Raw genomic sequence first — 17,621 nt, 5'->3', positions numbered from 1 at the left:
CTAATATTAAAAACAGTAAATAAATCATATTTAAAGCAGATGAAATTTTTTTGAGTGCACAATTTTAAAAAGTTCTAACATTTGGAAAAGGATACCCAAAATAAAGTTTAAGATATGGGAATAATCTGAACAAGCAGAATTATCTCTTAAAAGTAAGACTCTGTTTTAATAAATATTTTGTATTCAGGTATTGGTGAAGGTTTTTAGCTCTAATGACTGTGAATTTTCCATTATGAGTTCCTGTGGGAGGTTAACATTCCTATGTAGATAAATAACCCACAAACCTAGTGTTTGAAATGTAGTTAGCGGGCTGCTCTACAAATTTGTGCCACTAACATCTCATAATTCTTGCATTCAGCTCTATATGGTTGGTAGAGTTTAATCGCATTCAGTTTTAATATTTCATACAGTAACAAGATTCTGTTTTAGCATGCATAATTTTTTGCCTATTTCCCCACAGTGTATAACATGTCAGATTGTTGTAGTTATATATATGTGTATGTATACATATATATAAATATACTTCATATATAAGTATATATAAATATATAGTATATATTTATAATATATAATATAATAATTAATATATTATATATAATAATTATAATTATTATATATAATATAATATATTATATAATAATATATAATATAATATATATATAATCTAGGTTTACAATCTAGGTTTACCTTGAAAAAAGTACAATTGCCGGGCGCGGTGGCTCAAGCCTGTAATCCCAGCACTTTGGGAGGCCGAGACGGGCGGATCATGAGGTCAGGAGATCGAGACCATCCTGGCTAACACGGTGAAACCCCGTCTCTACTAAAAAATACAAAAAACTAGTCGGGCGTGGTGGCGGCGCCTGTAGTCCCAGCTACTCGGGAGGCTGAGGCAGGAGAATGGCGTAAACCCGGGAGGCGGAGCTTGCAGTGAGCTGAGATCCGGCCACTGCACTCCAGCCTGGGCGACAGAGCCAGACTCCGTCTCAAAAAAAAAAAAAAAAGAAAAAGAAAAGAAAAAAGTACAATCTAGGTTTACCTTGAAAAAATTTGTATATATAAATATATGCTTCGGCAACTGACTGAAAGCTTTTCACTTATTCATCCCCTGGCAATAAGGTTTGTAAGAAAGGTAAAAATTAACATTTTTATGTATCAGATTTTTTCAAGGTAAACCTAGATTGTCTGCTTGTAGCTCATAGGTTGCATTTCCCCATAGTCTGCTGGCATAAGATACAAAAATTTATGAAGATGTAAATAATACTTCGTCATGGCTGAAAACTTTGTTCCAGACATGGCATTGGCAAAAAGCTAAAAATACAAGATTGATTTCCTATAAGTTCAGAGCCATAATTTTTGTATTCTTCATTTTAACACCAAATACATCCCTACTAGGTTTTTTTTATCCTCTTTTGACATGATATTGTGTTATTCACATCTTCTGAATTTCCTATTAAGTTATCCTCTGACTTGTTTTTATCAAACTAGAAGAATTTCAAATCTGGAAGGCTGCTTGAAATCCTTTGGATGACCACTTTATTACTTAAGCGTGAAATACAACAAGTCTACCAAAATGGAATATTGGATGTGCTGTAGTAGAATAAAAACAAAACAACACAGACCCTTAAACAGCAATCATTAGTTCCAGTGTGTCAGCTTACATCTATCTAAGATAGTAATTTTTCCATTTTCAAATTAAACCAAGTTCTAACTCATGTGGAATAATAAGTCTTTCCTATGATTTTCATTTGTTCAGATGATGAATAACCTTTGGATTATTCAGATTAATGCTTTGATGTTTTATAATAAAAACTTGTTCCTAGAAAGGAAATCAGCAATGGTCAGACAACCTATGTCTCAATAAAAATCATTAAATGGAAAAGAAAATAAAACAATTTAAAAACAAATATTTTCTCAAGTATTACTTGCTGCCCAAGATTAAATTTCACATAAACTTGTTAAGTGGTGGCATTTTGTTAGATGACTTGCAAATGCTAATTTAAGAATGGAGTTCACCATCAAATTCCTTTGCGTATAAGGTGTAAAAACAAAAGTTTCTTCGTTTTAGTTTCAATAGCCTTGGTAAACTTTGAAGTCTAGAATTTGGGAATCCATGGCCTTAGACTCCAGTGAACAACTCAACAGAATAGCTGAGTCACTATCTGTCCCTAATGTGATCCCAGCAGATAGTACATGTCCAATAAGTCAGCCATGTTTATTGAATGAATGAATTCGTGAATGCAATGCATTAATATGCAGCACAACTCAGGACTCTTCCAGGGTGACAGAGTAGATTTGGGAGGATATCGCAAAAATAAAGCAGCAAGAAGAGTGCCAGAGGTAGAGTTTGCAGCATCTTTATTTTAAAACTGCTTTAAGTTGAAGCAGAGTGCAGGCCCACAATCTTTTACGCTCATTTCCAAAATCTAGGCTGCACGCAGTGGCTTACGCCTGTAATCCCAGCACTTTCGCAGGCTGAGGCAAGAGGATAGCTTGAGGCCAAAAGTCTGAGACCAGTCTGGACAACATAGAGAGACTTCATCTCTACTACAAAAAACAAAAACAAAAACAGAAAAAACACAGGGCATGGTACATGCCTTTAGTCCTAGATACTTAGGAGGCCCAGGCAGGAGGATTGCTTGAGTCTAGGAGTTCGAGACTACAGTGTGCTATGATCACGTTACTGCACTCCAGCCTGGGTGGCAGAGCAAGACCCCATTTCAGAAAAAGCACAAAATTAAAAACAAACAAACAAACAAAAAAACACCCAACACAAATTCTTTTCTCTAGGTAAAAGCAGACCTAATCTGACAGTCTTAAAGCATTCCCCAAAATGTGTATTGTTTGTGTAATCTACTTAGTGTGTATTCACATATTTTGCTGCAGAAATGCTGGCGTGTTTGATCACAGAGTATTGCTTCAGGCCCTGGTGGGGAGATATATCATATACAGCATAGGCTCTTTAATACTTTCTAAAATACATACAATTCTGAGTTCTAAGACACAGTTTGCCCTACAGCTTGGGATATGGCTCGTGACCCTGTATATGGTTTCTAAATTATTTTGATGCTGTCTGCTTATTTGCTTGTTTATCAAGAATCCTCTTCTTTCTGATGCTTAACTCACAACAACTTATTTGCACAGGAACCAGATGGAGAAAGGGGGTGCTCCTCTCAAGAGCAAATGGTTCCCTCTCAGTTCCTTGACTGCAGTGGAGCAGTGAGTCACATGATTTGGCTCTCTGGGAGTGCTGCTCATTTAACGCAGGAGACCTCCAGTGCCATGCCCAGCCTAGGGTACCACGTACCAGGTAAATTGGCTCCCTGTGATGTGTCTGGGGCTGTCAGTGATATCCCACCATATGTATGATCACACAGGCTGAGTGATCAGTGTGTGGACTGAGCACAGTTTCTTTCATGGAGATGTATAAAGATGGAACCTATCATTTGGATTTTATTAGTTTCAAGCATTAATCATCTGGAGATCCGTGTAAGAGATGGCAGCTACTTTTTTATCTTTGACTGAAAAACAGTCCTCCTGTATGATTGAAGAAAGGTTATCTGGATAAATTGAACTTTTCTATGAAAGCCAGGTCTGATATATCTACCCCATGAAGGACAAATCTCAAGTTTGAAAGCCTTCACATCTGGTTTTAAGTAACTGACCTAACTGGCACAGACTGAGATTTAATCAGGACAGGGTAGGAATAAAACCAAAATTAGTTAATTCTGTTCCTTATTAATAGTTCTGGCTAAATAATATAGGTGGGGAGGATTAAGAGGTCTTTAATGCCTTAAATATATCCATTTAATCACTCTGCCTTATTAGGAGAGTGGAATTGAAACTTGACAACCCAGAAAACTAGTATTCAAAACCTGCTGTGATAGCAGGACATAGGAAGAATGGAGCTTGTTGGCTTGCATTTCTTATTTCTTCTTGACTGCATTTTGGAAAGTCTAGAGAAAACATTAGTCTTATCTGGTTCCTCTGATAACATCTCTCCCCTCAACTCCCCCTCTGTTCCTCTTTTTCCTCACTTTGTTCTCTATCTACCTACCTATCTATCTAATCATTTATTGTTCACGGTCACTTTCTCTCCGCCTGACTGTCTGTGTATCTGTCAGTTTATCTGTCTGCTTTATTTTCCACACTGGAAAACATGAGAAAAGATGGGGAAGGTGAGAAATGGGCATCTGCCATCCTCCAGACAAAATATGCTCTAATTTAAAATATTACTTAAATCATTATTTATATAATTTAGCCTTATAAAAGTAAAGTCTTTATATAGCTGTGATGATAATTCTTAACTTTCACTCTGAGAATCATTTAAACTAGAGATCATTTAGTTTGTTGGATGGTGTGGAAATGAGATGTGATCCATAAAGCACTTTGATTTTGTTAGGAGATTTCAATTAAAGGGTGCTAATCTTTTATAATAAAATCTTCTATATTGACCCTAGAATACATTTTCTCAAATTACTCAGCGTTGAATTTATTTAAATATCTGGTCAGGGAAGGCCCTGAAAGTTTTAAATAGAGGGATTCCCTTGGAAAATTTTCTCATCAAAATTCTTGTTTTGATACGAGACTATTTTACCTATTCAGAAAACATACAAACTCCAGGATCTATAAAAAGTGGATAAACACTTATTTTTTAATGTTTCTGAATTGTATTACAAAATGTGTTAAGGAAAGCTTTTTGCCTGTATGAGCACATTGTCAACAAGAAGCTAGAAGTCAAGTTTCAGTTGCAGTATAAACTGAACTGCACACAACTTAGTTTCTTATGTGGCATCTCTAGAGAGAGGTACACACAGCTTCCCAGCTGGAAACAGCTGAGAAAAATGAGAAGCATGCTTTGGGGGAAGTTGAAAACCTTGATGCCCTGTGTTCTGGCTCAGGCTGTTTGCAGGGCCCGCTGTCTTTCACCCATAATCCTGGGGTTTCCTAGAGTATTTTCCAAGCCTCAGTAGCTCCTAATGGTTACAGTGACCCTAGCCCAGGGGTTGCAAACACAAAAACTCACAAGTACCAAGCAAAAGATGGAAACGAGTGAAGTGGACCTGGGGCTGCTGTAATAATCAGGCAGCACACCCTTACAAAAGGAGACTTCTCAGCTCCCAAGCAGAACGCACACAGGTCTAACATTGTTAGAGATCCCATTCTTTAATTTCAAAAGAAATACATGATCCAGGATTTTTTAGATGATCTCTTACATTTTTAAGTATTCTATTGTTATTATTCAAGTATTTTTTAGAAAACAGACTAGATCTGGACTGTGAGCTGATGCTGTGACTTCTTCCTTAAATGAAATAATTAAACCCAGGAAAAGACCTCTAAACAGTTCTGTACTCAGTGATTCATTCTCCCACATTTTAAGGCTTTGCCCATCTTTCTGGCTTATAAGGAATCACAGCAAAAACCTAGAGACTATTCTAAGGCCACATGTAGAATGTATGCGAGAGCCTCATGGTCTTAACCATTCCTGATCATTAGAGATCATCTACACACTGTGTAAGAGGAAAGATCAATTAATGTGGTTTTGTGCTCTCCAGCTAAGATCTCACTGCAGATTCTATTAACATCGACCCTGCAACACATGATCTCCTTTAATGAGAAGAGAATACCAACAGGATGAACGAACATGAGGAGCCCCTTTTAAAAGAGACCACCCAAAGAGGCTGAATTAAAGTCTACGTAATGCAAACCATCACTTGTGGGAAATAGAAAGTACTTGAGCAATGACTAATGTTTCTAATATCAGACACATTTGACCTCCCTCTCTTCCCCAAAAGTAAAATTGTCTCATTTCAGGTGATTATCTATTGCTTGTGAATGTAAGAGTTACTCATTTAGAACCTGAACACATTTATTTCAGCATACAGCTACTGTCAACCCAGAGCTAACTGGATCATCTCTTCTCAGTTTTATGATTATGCATGTGTCTTACGTGGATCTTATAAACAAAAACTGTATGATGCAAAGTAAGATATATATATATATGCACAAACATGTATGTGTGTGCACACATATGTATTTCAACAACTGATTACTGAGCTTTATGCTAAGTGTTAGAAATTTAAAAGAATGATTCTGATAATCCCTGCTATCAAAACCATACAGTCTAATAGGGTAGATAGAAATATAAGCAATTGAATTAAGTATAAGGCATTAGTGTGTGATAATGGTATTTGCTGGTCTATCAGCAACTCCTGCTGATTCTGCTCCAATGTATATCTAAAAATCTATCTACATTTATCCATTGCTATTGCCATCACCCTCATCCAAGAAACTGTTATCGCTCCTGAACTACTGCCACAAACTTTTATCTGCTTCTCATACTTCCCCTCCAGACACCACCATCCCCATCCAACTCATAGGAACTAAAGTGATTAAAAAACAATAAGAAAGCCCTGTAGGTCCTGGCCATTGCTTATCTCTCCATCCTCATTTAATAAAATTAACCAACTCAGTCTGGGCTTCTGTCATTTCTCACAAGGAGCTAAGCACTTCCTCACTCAGAACCCTGGTGCCTGCTGTTTTCCCTGAAGGGAAGCTCTCCAGTGGTTTACGAGTCACCTCCTTAGGTGTTGGCCACCACAAGTTTTCCACTTGATATTCCATTTCTACTTTGCTGTTAATCTTTATTATAATGTGTCCTTATATTTGTTTGTTTCCTTGTTTTTGGTGTCTGTCTTCCCAGTAGATTTTATAAAATCAACATCTTGGTCTGTCTTGGTCTCTGTTGTCCTCTCAACATCTAGCAAAGTGCTTGGTATACACGAAAGACATCAATAATCTTTTGTTCTAAGATTGAAGGGAAAAACAAAGCCTTATGGAGTGCAATTAATTATTTCAGGATTGGAGAAAGAGTAGAAATATTGTTTGTCATTGTATTAGTTTCCTAGAGCTGCTGTTTAAAAAAGTACTATAAACTGTGTAGCTTAAAACCTAATTTATTTTCTCACTGCTCTGGAGGCTAGAAGTCTAAAATAAAGGGGTATCTGCAGGGTTAATTTATTTTGAAGGGCCCAGAAGGAGAATGTGTTCCACACCTCTCTCCTCGCTTCTTGTGGTTGCTGGCAATTCTTGGTATTCCCAGATTGTGACAGCATTAATTTCAATTTGTGCCTCCCTTGTCATATAACATTCTTCCTGTGTGTCTGTCTCTGTCCCCGGCACTACTGCTGAGGCAGTCCTTGCCCTCCTAGGGCTCCAGGTCTCTGGTACATTGGAGCAGTTTCATCTTCTAGAAGCACCACAAGTGATGTGACATCCCACTCCCAGGGATTCAGAGGCCCTGGCTGACCTATGTGGCAGTGCTTTCTGGAACCTATCAGACACAGTGCCTCGAATCCAAGGTAATCAGAGCCTTGGCTGAGCTGTGCTACCACTATAAGATACCATCTCACACCTGTTAAGATGGCTATGATCAAAAAGTCAAAAGATAGCAAATGTTGATGCGGGTGTAAAGAAAAGGGAACTCTTGTATATTCTTGGTGTGAATGTAGATTGAACTCTTGTACATTGTTGGTGGGAACTGTAGAATTTCCATAAGGGTATAGCCCTCATGGAAAACAGTATGGAGGTTTCCAAAGAAATTAAAAATAGCACTACCATATCACCCATATCATCTAGCAATTCTTTCTCTGGTCATATATCCAAAGGAACTGAAATCACCACCTTGTTAAGATATCTGTACTTCCATGTTTATTGCAGCATTATTCACAATAGACAAAATATGGAAACAATATAAGTATTCATTGATGGATGAATGGATACAAATACTCTGGTACATATGTACAATGGATGTTATTCAGCCCTAAACAAGAATGAGATATTGCCATTTGCTACAATATAGATGAGCCTGGAGAATATTATGCTAAGTGAAATAAGCCAGACATAGAAAAAAATTACATGATCTCATTTATATGTGGAATCTAAAAATATCCATAGTTGAAGAACAAAACAGCGGTTAACAGGAATGGGCATGGGGTGGGGAGGAAATAGGGAGATGTAGTCAGAGGATGCAAAGTAGCAGATAATGTAGGATGACCAAGTCTAGAGACTAAATGAATACAAGGATGATAGGTAATAAAATTGTACTGTATATGGGATTTATGCTAAATGAATGGATTTTGGTTGCTCTTGCCAAAACAAACAAAAAAACACCAAAAAATAAAGGGTCACTACTGTAAGATGATGGACATGTGAATCTGCTTCACTGTAGTAACCTTTTAACTATCTGTATGTACCCCATATCATGTTGAATACCTTAAATATACACAATAACATTTGTTTTTAAAAAGCACAAATTTCCCTCTTTTTATTAAGGCATGGATCATTGGATTAGGGCCCAACTGAATCCAGTATGACCTCATTTTAACTTGATTACATCTGTAAAGATCCTATTTCCAAATAAGATGACGTTTACAGGTACCGGAGAATGAGCACTTGAACATAACTTTTGGGTGAACACAATTCAACCCGTAACAGTCATCTACCTCTCAGAGAACGTGACATTAGAGCAGTGTCTGGAAGAGTGAATACAAGTTGGAGTGAGAGAAGTTGGGCAGGTGTGTGGTTAGAGGAATAAGCAGGACAGGGCATTTAGCATAAAAAGACATGTAAGATCGGATAGCAGTTGTCTGGGGGCAGACTTGAATGCTGTATAAAGGGGTCTGGATTTTATCCTATTGTCTTAGTCTGTTCAGGCTGCCACAACAAAATACCATAGATTGGGTGGCTTGATGTATTTTATCATAGATCTGAGGACTGGAAGTCCAAGATTAAGGTGCCAGCAGGATCAGTGTCTGGCAAAGGCTTTCTCCTTGGATTGTAGACAGTCACCTATACTGTGTCCTCACACAGCGGAGAGAGACAATGCTGATATCTCTTCCTATAAGGACACCATCCCTATCAGATTAGGGCCCAGCCCTTTTGACCTCATTAACTTTTATCACCTCCTCACAGGCTCTGTCTCCAGGTAAGGCCTACATGTTTATGAATTTCAGAATTTCTCTACTTTCTATGTTATATAAGTAGAACTGTACCCCAATTTCCCTGACTCCTATTTTTTATTTCTCGACTCAGATTTTCCTTATTAGTTGTTTCTAAAACCCTGGTCTGTTTGACTCGTTCCTTATTTCCAAACAAGTCCTCAGTCACCTCTCCTGGGAGGTTAGGTTCTATCCTTCAAACCACCAATTACAATTCAGAATTGATTGTGATCCAATGTTGTTGTATGGCTCTCCTCTGCTGTCCCTTACCCATTACATTCTTTTTTCTTGGTCCTAGCATTTGTCTGTATCACTTTTGGCCTTGCTAAACCATTTGCTTTTGTACATTCAACTCTCTGGCTGTTCCCACAAAAGTGAGCCTACTGCCATGTTAGCTTCCTCCAATACACTACCTGCCCATTCTCAGCTTTCTCCTAACTGGCCTTTGATTCTGAAATCTTGGCTGGTTTTTCACTCCCCGGTTTTTCTTTGTGTTAGAACTTGCTAACTCAGGCAGCTGAGTTAGAATCCATTTAGATAACCAACCCTCCGCCCCTTTGCCCTGTATATTTGGTTACCTCAGCATTCTTTCCGCAATGCTTCTGCATCAGAGTGAATATTTGTTCTTTCAAAACAGTGGAATTTGTGTAACTTTCCAGTTCATATCATCATATTGATATAAAAATTCCTTCTAGATATGAAAAGCCTGAACTGAATGTTTGGCCCTATAAGTTCTCCTGCCTGGCTGATCCTGATTGGCCAGCACATTTCAAAATCGAACCTCATTTATCATAGGGTGCACCTCTCTTTCCACTGCCCCGGTGAGTGTTTCTAGTCTGTAAGAACGTGAGAGAGGGGCTTCTCTCCCTTCATACTTCTCATGGCCAGCCCTTTTACCCCTCACTGTGTGTTCAGGGCCTTTCCTGAAGGTACTGTTGTTTCCAAGTATCATTTTAAGGCTTTAGAGACGTAAGAGCTTTTTTCCATAGAAAGCTTAAGGAGGCTTCCTTTAGAAATTTGATTAGTTATACTCCCATGAGACAGCCTACAGATAACAGGAAAATTGTAATTTGTGAAATGATGACTTCACGTATGAAAATATGTAAACATAGTTAAGTACTCAGACTTCATCCAAATTGTTTTGGTTTGAGAAGTTCATCAAAATGTATAGTTAATTTGTGAATGTGTGTGTGTGTGTACACACATATATATCTTATAGACTATATCCTGCAAACAGTTCATTGTGTACTAATATAGAAAATAATTTAGATTTTAATATGCATATTAAACAAAAATATAAATTTTGTATATCAATCTTCAGAGGAGAAAATAAAAATTTCTGGAAGAGTAACTGGATGGTGAAAAACAATAGTTTACAGAACAGATTGAATTATATGTTAAAAGTACTCAGCAAACAAGTTCAGTTATTTCAAATATATAAAATATCAAAACATAAGTTGCAAATAAAAAATACTAACATTAGTGTGTCGATTTTTATGTGGCTTGTTACTATTACTTTGTGTGGCTTATTCTTTTCCCTTTGTGCTTTCCAAAATCTGTAATATTATTCCATTCCCACATATTCTTTGCTATATTAATATATGAAGTATAAAGTCAATAACTTTGAATACATTAAAATCAGATTGAAAGTGATATTTCATCACTGAGAAAAATCTACATATATTTTACATATAAAATGTTCAATTTGTAGGTATGATTAGGAAAATTAGGAAGAACTCTTTAGTTTTTTGTCTTGCAAAATTAGTGGAAAAAATCATAATCCCATTATGGAAGCCTTGTCTGGATACCACTGCCTATGGTCAGTATGCTTCTGGTGAGTTGGTGATTTCCACAATGGTTGCTTCATGTTTGCTATTCATAAAGTGCACTGGGACCCATAAGATATCGGTGTTGGCGTTGATAAATGATCTTTTCCTCTTAGACTCTGCCAGATCCAGTTTTGTATTAACTGTCATTATTAGGTTTTAGAAGCTTAATCTGATACATAGTCCTTGAAATATAAAAATAGTCTTTATGTTACAAAATTATTTGCCATAGAGTTTCTTTTTCAACAGTAAGCTTCCCCTGTGGCTCTACCTCCAGCTGGGCAAGGATCTGGTCTGCATTTGAAAGGATTATATTTGTGGCTGTTCGTTTTTCATTCATCTCTCAGAAGCTATTGTTGCAAATCAGAACAGAGAAGCCCCAACTTTCCTCTGATGATCCCTCCATGCACAGGGCAGCTTTGCTCAAAGAACTAGGAATCCTCATAGACTTCGCCTTTACATAGTAGGCTGACCATACAGGTTTCTAGAATATGGGACTAAGGTGAGTCTGTCCCTATTCTTGGAAAAAATACTGGAAGCTCAGGCCCTTGTCCAGATCCAAATCCTGAGTTCCCTGAATCTTGGATTCAACCATTAACTAAATCCTCTCAATCTGACCTCTAGATCTCGGAATCCATCAACTTTTCTTCAACCCCACTGCAACCAGCCTAGCTCAGGTCACTGTCATCTCTTGCCTATATAACTGTCAGAGCTTCCTACTATTACCACAGCCTTCAGTCTCACCTCCCACAAATTTGTTGTCTATATTTCAGTGTTGATGAAAAGCAGATAATTTAGATGCTTCCTTTTGCCACTAGTATAAAGCCCAAACTCCTCTACATAGTATAATTTTTCATGTTTTCAACTTATTTGTATTTCTTTGTATTCTCTCTTGAGTGTAAACCTTTGTGTATTCTGCCCTTGGCCTGGGAAGCTGTTCTCGGCTCTCCCTCTGTCTCTTCCGTTGCCTTCCCTCCTTACTTCCTGAGAAACCATCTTGGTTGCTGAGTTGAAATCATCCTTTAGACCTAGGTCTTGATGCTATGTACTCTGGAAATCTCTGACCCCCAAAACTGAGTTATGTGCCCTGATTATGTGCTCCCACAATATATAGCACTCTGTGTGTAATGGGCTATTATTACCTTCCCAGCTAGACCATAGGTTCCTTAAAGACAAGCTCATTACTGCATCCTCAGCACCTATTTTGCCTAGCACATAACAGGTATCCACTTTATATTTGTTAAATGAATATTGCTTTATGCCCACTTACCTTTTGACCTTGATTTCACTTCTACATTTCATTGACTCCTGGACATTTGGGCTTCTCTCCTCCATGCTACCTTGTGCCCCTATTAAATTTGACATCTAGTCTGACTTTTCTTATTTTGATCTTGGCAGTTGCTCTTTCTTGGATGTGGTTTTTATCAGCCCTCTGGCTCTCTCTGCTTTGATTGCTTTGGAGAGCTTCCCTCACACTAGTACTGCCTGCCAGCTGATGTTGCTTCTGAGCCTGCATGTGTATTGGGCATAGCGGGGGGATGGAGATTGGGTATTTTGTTCCTAGTGATCTATTTATTACAGTATCACTATGAAAAGGTAAGCAAACTTGACTTTCCTTTTGACAGCTAGAAAGCTACCCTGGAGCCTAAAACTGTCATCTTCATTCATCGTGCCACAGTCACATTTTTCTCACTAGGTGACTGTGAGTGGTAACTCTGCTAGAGTTCTCACCTCTACTGCTTTCAGCCCATTAACTAAAAGCACTATGTCTCCAATCAGCTGTCTACCTTCAACCCTTAGCCCTTGTCTTTATTCAGCAAGTTTTAGGAAGACACAGGGAGAAACAATTGTTTCCTCAACAGCCTCTATCTTCTTTTTTCCAAATTCTAACACAAGGGGTAGAGACTAAAATGTTTTGCCAAATCCTTCCCAAACCGCCAAGATTTTCCTCCCAAGAAATGAGAGTGACTAAATTTCTCTCTTCTCTGCTTCCTGTTCTGTTAGAATGTTCTTGTTTTGTTTTGCTTTGCTTTTGTTTTGTTTTTGTGAGATGGAGCTTCGCTCTGTCACCCAAGCTGGAGTGCAGTGGCCTGATCTCGGCTCACTGTAACCTCCACTCCCCGGTTGAAGAGATTCTCCTGCATCAGCCTCCAATATAGCTGGGATTGCAGGTCTGCACTACCCCACCGAACTAATTTTTGTATTTTTAGTAGAGACAGGGTTTCACAATGTTAGCCAGGCTGGTCTCGGACTCCTGACCTCAAGTGATCTTCCCGTCTCAGCCTCCCGGAGTGCTGGGATTATAGGCGTGAGCCACCGCACCCGGCCCTGTTCTGTTAGAATGTTTTATCCTCCTCAAGGGTGACTGTTAACTTTGATTTGGGCTTCCTGTTGAGACAGGCACTCCCATCAGTTTAAGGCATTTTATAACATTCCGCACATTCTTGCTTCCAGGACATTGAATGATTTTTCCTTTTGGAAACTGAATGGCTCGAATTGTACCATATCTTATAATAGCATCAACCTCTGCACTCCCCTCAGAGAGCTCTTCCAATTTAAAGAAAAAATCATGGAAAGTCTTTGTTCATTTGTGACAAAAATTGATGTTTTCCTAGTAGTCAGAAACAGGGCATGAATTTCTTGTTCTAAATATCCAATGAACAAGTTTATGAGTTCATCAGAGCCCTGTAGAAGAAAACTTCCTACTTGATCCTCAAATGAGAATGGTGATTTTAATTTTTAGAAAAATTAAAATAGATTTATTTCTACCTATAGGACATGATATCTAAGAGTATCTAAGCAACACTGTGAAATTGAGCCAGAGTAACCTCAGTTAACTTTTTCATACTAGTTCCACTAATCCGCAAAATACTAAGTGTAATATTAATGGAGATGACTTTGCTTGACTAAGGCAGCTTTGTGGCAGGGACAAAGGAAGTGACCAGAGACCAAGAGAAGTGCTGCCCAATAGAGATAATGCAATCCACATATATAATATTTATATTTATTTATCTTATTTTCTTTTTGAGACAGTAGCTCTGTCTCCCAGGCTGGAGTGCAGTGGTGCAATCTCAGATCACTGCAACCTCCGCCTCTCAGGCTCAAGCAATTCTCATGCCTCAGCCTCCAGAGCAGCTGGGAGTACAGGCACCTACCACCACACTCAGCTAATTTTGTTTTTGGGTTTTTTTTGTTTTTGTTTTTTTGTATTTTTAGTAGAGACAGGGTTTCACCATATTAGCCAGGCTGGTCTCGAACTCCTGACCTCAAGCAATCCACCCGCTTCAGCCTCCCAAAGTGCTAGGATTACAGGTGTGAGCCATGGTGCCTGACCCACATATATAATCTTAAAGTTTCTAGTAGCCATATTTTACAGAGTAAACAGATGAAATAAATTTAACAATAGTTTCTTTAATCAAACATGCCCCAAATATTATTTCAATATGTAATCAATTAAATATTATAAATGAGTTCTTTGGTATTAAATCTTTAATATTCAGTGTGTATTTTATACTTACAACCCATTTCAATTCTGAATAGCCACATTTCAGGTACTAAATATCGCAGATGGCTACCACCTACCACATTGGATAACACAGATCTAGAGCCTGAAGAATGTTGCTGTCTCAGGCAACATCAGAGTGGCTATAAAAGTGCAAACAGGATTATAGTTATCCTCACTATGTTCCTTACCATGCCATTCATAAAGTCCTCCAATACTTAGATGCCAACTCAGGGGAAAAAAAAACATTGGCGTTCTTAATACAAGTGAGATTAAGTTACCTTCACTTCACAGAATAGGGGCCTAATGTACACATTAGGTTTAACTATGAATAAATTAGAAATTTGTATTTCTTATACTCTTCAGTTTGTGGTCTGAGTTCTCTACCTGTTGTATTTACCTCACAGAGTGGTTTAGATTATTAAATAGGTAAATATATGCAACAATATGGTGTAATTTATGAGTCCTAGAAAGAACTCAATAGTCTACCATTTCTTAAATTGATTCAAATCCAGAGATGGCCAAGTCCATCCTATCATTCTTAGAACCAATAAACTTTCATAGCTGAATATCTCAGGATTTCAGGATGTGGGCACAGCAGTCATAAGATGAGAAGATTTAAAGGAATAAATTGACTAACTTATGTCATATGAAATTCCGAGAGACTGACATATCTACATCATCTATGAAAACCAGTGCTTAAAATTGGCAACATATGGATACGAAGGAGTGCATTAAATATAGGTGTGTAGATTGGTCTATTCATTTATAAACAGACTAAACAAAAATGCTGAAAAAATATATTTAGAGCAAAGTGTTTAAATTGTCTTAAAAGAGATGAAAGTATCCTAATTACAGGAAGCATCCAGGTTCATGGTTTGTTTTTGTTTTTTTTTTTTTTTTACTATATTTGCAGGCACGTGTTTATTTTGTTCTTGTTTAGGTCAAACTTGAGTGGAATCCTGCCATTTATTTTGTCATCAATGTTTAAGTTTAGCCAGTAGGAAAAGGACATTAGAAGCAGAAGCTAAGAAGGAAAGATATGCAGCTAACATTAACCATACGCATAAGAAACTGGATGGAAGAATATAATTATTCACAATTATGACAGAAAAATACTATGGAAATGTCTTACAAAGAAGATTAGGGTTTTTGGAGAAAAGATCCAGGTAACCTGCCTGAAGACACCTAGCATTACGGTTAGGATATAGGTATAATTATTGTAACAAAGACTCAAAGTAGCAGTAGTATAAACAATATAAAAATGTTTATTTCTTATGAAAATATTTAAGAGTAAGCATTCTCGGGCTGACATGATGGCTCCCCAGTGTCAGACATATGAATCTCTTTATCTTGCTTCCAGTGACATCCTTAGACTAGAGCTAGAGTGGCACCTCCCCTTAGCCTGTCTTTGAGGGTTTTGCCTTGTCCCTTCTTCAGATGTATGCATTTTCCACAGAGCGAGAAATCTTCAAAACCAAGGATGTATGCCTATGTGGAACCTGTTTGGCTCCCTACTACGGTCTAGACCAAGTGCTAGGTACTTGCAATTCAGTATACCCAGTTCAAGTGACCCTGAGTCTGCTTCCAGGGCCCAAGTATACCTCTACCCCAGAGTGGTCTGTTACTGGTCTGTACTCCCTTAGGCTCAAGGCAAGGGGTGGCTAAGTGACAACTGTTTGTAGGAAACAGATCTGTGAGCTGAGCTGGATATACATGCCATGAGGTCCCTTGCAGTGCAGAATGGAGCTACATTTGGGTAGCGACAGGAGCCAGTGCTAGGTGGGTATTCCTGCACTCACCATATTCTGGTGCATTATTCAAAGGACTTCAAGGAGTTTGCACTTTAACTTGGCATACAAGATTATTTGATGAGATATTTGTCAAGATTCGAGGTTAGGATATATTCTATCTACCAGTTTTCTTGCAGATGTATAACTTTTAAATATTTGTGTCTCTGGTATTTGGTCTTCCATCTGAACTCTAATTCCCAGACCCTAAAAATGTTATTGGTGGGCCTGCTTGAGATTCTATAGTTTTCAACCTAGAATTGATACTTCATGGACAAAAATGGTTCCTTTAGCTCCACCAACCACATCTGCATTTTGGCCAGTAGGAAGGAAAAAAGGAAAGGAGGATATAGATGTTCCTTTAAGGACATAATCTAGGAAAAAACAAAAGCAAATCACAACTTTTGGGATGTATAGATTTTTACTGGGGATCCCATATTCTCAGCTAAAATTTCTGTAACTGAGGAAAAAGCAGAGAATAAATATTGGAGAAGACAATGAGCAGTCTAACACAACCTGTCTCTTCCAAATGAGTCAATCCCAGAGTTCAATTCAGTTACAGAATCAACTACAAAGTGTAGGGTCATAGGTCATATGTGGTCCTCTGCATTAGGTAGATGAAGCTTATTATGGTCCAGGAATATGACAATTAAAATCTATTTGTTTCTTCCTCTTCACACCCAAACTTAATAAAAATGGTAGAGGAAGAACAGGGCATCAAAACATGCAGCTGAAATAGGGAAGAGTAGGAAACCCAAGAACAGTCACTGGTTTTTAGTAATCATCATGTCTTGCTGAGGATGATATTGCAAACTGGCAGCTTGGTTAGTTGGTTTGAAAATGCTGATTCTGCTCTCTGTGTAAATTATTTCTCCATTTGTACTGTGGTCCTTCTGAGACATTCTTCCTTGTCCATTTTCCTCCATAATAACTTTAGGAAGCGCTGGAGATCATGTTGCTCCTGGGAAATGTATAACTTTGGAGGTTTGGGCTGCTTTGTAGGTCCAGCTGACAAAGGTTTTTTTCATACTAGATGTGTGTGTTTTGGGGTAACATATTTTTACCCAAAATCTTAGTAGGCTTGCAGTCTACTGGCTTCCAGCTGGTTTCATAAGTAAGTAGCCAAAGATACTCTCTAGTCAGACTTCTTACATTTGGAGACCTTTCCTTTTTTAACTGGACTTGTGCCTTTGCCCATTCCCATTTTATTAGTAGCCTATCTGAGGCCATCCAAAACAGTAGCATTGCTTGGGAAAGGGCCAACATTAATCTGATCATTGCTTCTGGACTAGACTAAGTGACTAGCAGAGAGTACTTATGGTGAGATGTATGAGAGAAGATGTATGAGAGATGTATGGGAGAAGCCTGGACACAGTTTTAGTTTCTGCTAAGGCTTCATCTTTAAAGCTATTTCTTAGCCCCATTTCAGTTTTGGAAGAAGTAATTAACTTTTTCAATGTTGCATATTTCTAAATTACTAGATTCTTTGTCCAGTAGATTGCAGGCT

Source organism: Chlorocebus sabaeus, chromosome 11 (genome assembly GCF_047675955.1).
Source record: "Chlorocebus sabaeus isolate Y175 chromosome 11, mChlSab1.0.hap1, whole genome shotgun sequence".
NCBI lineage: Eukaryota > Metazoa > Chordata > Mammalia > Primates > Cercopithecidae > Chlorocebus > Chlorocebus sabaeus.
The sequence above is the reverse complement of the archived record's forward strand: the minus strand, read 5'-3'. Positions refer to the sequence as shown.